This window comes from Crocodylus porosus, unplaced genomic scaffold (assembly GCF_001723895.1).
Source record: "Crocodylus porosus isolate Cpor-Errol unplaced genomic scaffold, CroPor_comp1, whole genome shotgun sequence".
In the NCBI taxonomy this organism is placed as follows: Eukaryota; Metazoa; Chordata; order Crocodylia; family Crocodylidae; genus Crocodylus; species Crocodylus porosus.
The window spans coordinates 91,631,872-91,637,061 of record NW_017728943.1 but is presented as its reverse complement, the minus strand read 5'-3'; positions in this window follow the sequence as shown (position 1 = coordinate 91,637,061).

Genomic DNA, 5,190 nt, shown 5'->3' with positions numbered 1-5,190 from the left:
GCACCTGCCCGGCGGAGCCGCCCCACCCCCACCGCGGGGCACTGAGGCGGGTTGCCTAGCGCACCTCGGCTGGAGGGGGAACTTCCCCCTTGGTGAAGTGGGAAGGATGTCGAGCCAGCCGGCCCTCCCATGACTCCCATTTAAAAAAAACCAACAGGCTTTCCCCTAGCAAGCATTAGTAGTCATATTTTCCGGCCCATTTCCAAGTCAGTTTTTAATTGGGGGGATCCGTATCCGACCCAGCAGCTATCTAGGAGATCTTCCCTCCCTTTCAGGCAGTGACTACAGTGAATGAGTGTGCCAGATACAAAGGACGCGCCTTGGAGTCCAACGTAGAAAAGGCAGGAGAGCCAAGAAAGCAGGAATAGCAGTTCTTTGATAACAGGCATACAAGCTTTCCCCTAGCAAGCATTAGCAGTAATATTTTTCAGTCCAGTAGTAATATATTTCTGCCCATTTCCAAGTCGGTTTTTAACTAGGGATGATCCATATCCCATATACTAGAAATCTATGATGTCCTATCTCGCTCTCAGGCAGTGACTGCATGAATGAATGTGCCAGATACAAAGGATGAGTCTCAGAAGAATGGAGCCTAAAAGAGGCAGAAGAGCTATGAGAGCACTAATAACAGTCCTCTGATAACAGGTACAGAAACAGGCATACAGTGGCTGCCACCCCTTCTTTACATTAGGGCAGGCAGGCTGCTGCTTGACAGAAGTGTTCATGCCCCGTTGTGTCTCCAGGTGCTACCAGTGCCCTGGGGTGGATTCAGTAGCATCATTCCCATTTTCCAGGTAGGAAGACTGAGGCACAGCTTGTCTGACCCACCAAAGCTGTGTGGTAGGTCAGTGGCAGAACAAGGAAGAGAACCCAGGCTTCTTCCCCTGCCCTGTGCCTCATCCACAAAACCTCCCTCCCTGTTACTCACTCCCTGTTATAACCAGTGACTATATTTCCTTCATCAGCAAAAGCCGTCCTATGAACATGACAGCCTTCTGCAGCTCAAAGCTACAACTGGCAGCAGTCTTACTGCTGAGCGCTTGGTGACTGTGTGTAGAATACTAAATACTATAGTATTTTTAAAAAGAGGAAAGAAGTGACTAATTCTTTAATGTAGTCTACTACCACGTAGAAGCTGAAATGTGTCATTATTTAACAAAAATAAACTAAGAGGACTTTCCCTTTTCATAGTATGCGGAGCCGTCTCACTAATTGCCACACACGCTGCAGGGCTACATTAAGCACAAACAAGAAATCTCTCTCACACGACACCAAGAAATAATTACGGCTGCTCAGGGTAGCATTTCAATGACTGATGAATGTTTGCTGGCAGCTAATACACAGTTTACTAACAAATGAAAACTGGTATAATTCTAAAGCTGGTGTTAAACTGAAATATTAAAATTGCACAGTTAACTAAATATGGCCTTCTGAATAGTAGAAGAATTAATTGAAAACAATAAGGAGGAAATGTAAAAGGACTTCTACACTAACCAGTACATACAGGCTCAATCCTACTCTGCTCCTTGTCAAAAGGTACATTTCAATGAGAGCAAAATTAGGTTACTAGTGCATTGAGCTCAACATGACACCAAAAATAAGAGAACTTTTCAAGAAAAACTTTGAAGAGTAAAATCTGACAATGTTTACAGCTACGAGTTGATGGTGCTATCATTATAATGTTCATAAAATACAGAGAACATAAAGTATACCCAACAGAAAAACAAAGAGCTCTATTTTTATCATGGGGTGTTGGTGACAGCAAAAAGATGAGTTTTGTGTTAGAAACAAAATTATAGTCTCATAATATCCTGTTTTGTTATGTTTTATTTTTATGATACTTGGGTACCAACCAAAACTATAGATGTCAAATGTGAACAGTTTTTACTCACCAGCATATATGACTCATAGCTTTTTCTCAGTGGTTTGAATTTCTCTGCATCTTTCTTTGCCTGCTCTTGTATTAGTAGAATTAAAATGTTATTGAGAAAATGTTAAAAACAATGGTAACTTATTACAATGCTTTGTAGAGTTGGAAGACAATACAGGGCCCCATGCATGGTTGCTACAGTGGTACATAGTTGGTATATGTTAACACAATCTAAATCACACAGATAGTTATGCAGCCTACATTAGCCAAGGGTAACATGGTTAGGAAGTTTCAGGGTGACACTAAAGAAAGAGTGACAAAGCCCCTGCATATGGTAAGCACATTGGTACAGAGATGTAAGGTTGTTAGACATTCTTAGGTAATGTTTTAGTATGCAGTATACAGTTACTTGGGTGGGCAATATTCAGAGGCATTTAGTAGTCTTTGCAAGTTTATGGTGTGTATGAGGTGGGCAGGTAGGGTTCAGTCCATCCCCTTACTCTTGCTTTTGGAGGGTGGTCTTGTCTGGTTATCTTTATACTGGCAAGGGCCAATAAAGTGCTCAATGTAGATGTTTCCTTGACCATCAGATGCAACTGAATATCATCACATGCCCCATTAGATTCAAGTAGCAGTGGGGTCGTGTCTAACAAACCTGGGTAATCTCAAGATACAACAACAACAGGTCCACACAGTCACTCAGATCCCATGCAATCATCATGCATGTCAGCTATATGATTTCCTCTTCATGGAAAACCACTCTTGGGGAGCAGAAATCTGCTGAAAGGTATGTAAATATAGAGGCCAAGGGTGACCAACCTGGAGGCATGTGTGCCATAAGTGGACCTAGGCCTTGTTATACATTACTCTGTGAACCTTGCAAATGTTAATCAGTGTTAGTACTAGCTCGAATTCAGAGTGGTCACACATTCAGGCCAGCAGGGGCCAGGAGAACTAAAAGGTTAGAAATCCCTTTGCCCCATTCTGGACTTGTCTCCTGCCCAGCTGCCCCCACCCTCTGGGCAGCCCAGCTGCCCATGCTATCTCTCCCAGGGGAGCAGGCAGGAAGGGGTTAACCAGACTGCCTGGCCACCACTACCAAGCTGCTGCTCTTTTCCAGGCTGAGCCTGCCCAGAAAGCAGCAGTAGTGGTCATGGCAGCTGAAGCTGTGCAGGCAGGGTAACCCTTTCCTACCTTCTCCACAGAAACAGACAGCGTGGGCAGCCACAAGTAAAAGGGGGGAAGAGTCAATGAGCAGAGATCTCACAGAACAGCCTGCCATCGGAGGTGGTTCAAGCACCTACACTGAACACCTTCAAGGAAAAAAATGGATGCTTATCTTGCTGGGGTCCTATGACCCCAGCTGACTTCTTGCCTTTGAGCGGGGTGCTGGATTTGATGATCTTCCAAGGTCCCTTGCAGCCCTAATATCTATGAATCTATGAATCTGGGGTGCCTGGAAAGACAGGGGGAGCAGTAGGCTTGATCTGGGCCAGGTGAGGTGTTTTCACTAAGGTGTAGCCCAGTGGCTACAAACTGAGTAAACAAAAAAACCCCCCAAACAAACAAAAAATCAGAAATAAACCTGCCTTAGAGTGTCATAACTTTGAGCCACCTAAAAAATACTTAAAACCAATTTCAAGTGTTAATGTGCGGACAATCCAGGGGTTACAAGCTCTAGGAGCTGCCCAAAATTACTTAACAAGGCCCTCTGTCTGTGGCATATGGCAGAGCAAGGCAGAGATAGGCAACACAACAGCAGAGATGGCAGAAGGAAAAGCCACAGATTGGTCAGGGGAAGGGGATCAGAGTGTTATCAGGGAAGGTGCAAGGTTAGTTTGTCACACCTTCCAAGTTTGACTCCCCCCCAACTTGTATAGACTGTCAAGGCTGTAGCACAGTGATATGAACACATATACAGTTGGTGTGGATAAAATCCATTGTAGCAAGCTAAACCCATAAACACCAGTATTCCTCCTTGCAACAGGTTATGAAGAACGTGACATGTCAGTCTGTGAATCTGCAACTCAAGAGCAAGTGTGCCTGTCAGTTCATAGTGCTGTTCAATTGATATTGCCAACAAGGGCAGGTTGATCTTCTGTTGTGGTTTCTGTAGAAGTTTCACAGTGTTTCCAGGGCATCATAGGAAGAAGCAAACAGTATCAGAGAATGGGGTGGAGGAGTCCAGAGAAAGCTAAAGTGCAAGTGTTTCCTGAAAGCTGATTACAGTACTACTGTTGGGTGGTAATTTGGGATGTTGCCATACATAGTTACATTTTATCCCTTAATTTTAGGCACTGGCATACCAACCACTGCTGCTATTGTATTTCATCTAGTCCTATAGGTCTAGATACTACATCATTCCCATCCACCACCTTCTGTATAGTCGTTTTTTCTTCATTCTCCACTACCATCAACAGCCTCCTTTTCTAACCCCTCCTCCCACCTCCTTTTTCCAGCCAGCTAAAACCAACGGAGTAAATTGAATTGCTGGCAACTACTCTGGATCCCCAGTCTACAAACTCTGCCTGCTCCTCTGTTGTCTAATCACCTCCCTGCCTGGCAATCTTGCCTCCCTTGCCTAACTTCCACTCCATCCTCCCACATTCCAGCTTTGTTTAGTGTACCCAGTCATCATGTACCAGCCACCTTGTTTTCCTCTCAGTTGACATTAATACCACCCCGTACATATTCTTAAAATCTTGAGTAAAGTAATTCATAGAAGTAACTGTTACTGCATAAAAGCTTCACAAAAATGTTCTTTGCCTTGTAAACCCTTAAAGATGAAACTTAGCTTTTTAACTCAACCTGCCTGTTCATGTGAAAAACTGCAAACTCCCTTGTTTGCACAAGGATTTTAACTCAAATTAGTTAATCTGAGCTAGACAAGGTTCTTTGGGTAAGTGTGATATATTTTATTAGACCATCTAAAAAGTTGGAAAAATTGTTCTTTGCATGCTTTGTGGCACAAACATCCTTCTTCAGACATATGGTGTTTGTGACTGAAAGTTTGCAAAGAACAATTTTTCCAACTTTTTAGTTGGTCTAACATAAGATACCACATTTACCCAAAGAACCTTGTCTGCCTATGTCCTTAAATCAACATGGCTATAACCAGTACCCTCTTAACCTGAGCTTAGAATAGAATAGAACAGATTGTCTTTTATTAGTAGATGTTTTGGATGGGGAATCCAGGAAAAAGATGACAAAGCTGAGATGGAAATACAAAGCACCCAAGCGAGGGACTAACAATCGAGGGATGGGGGAGAGGAGGGGAACACGACTAGGTTACATACGATACAATGTTAGCCAACTAAGCC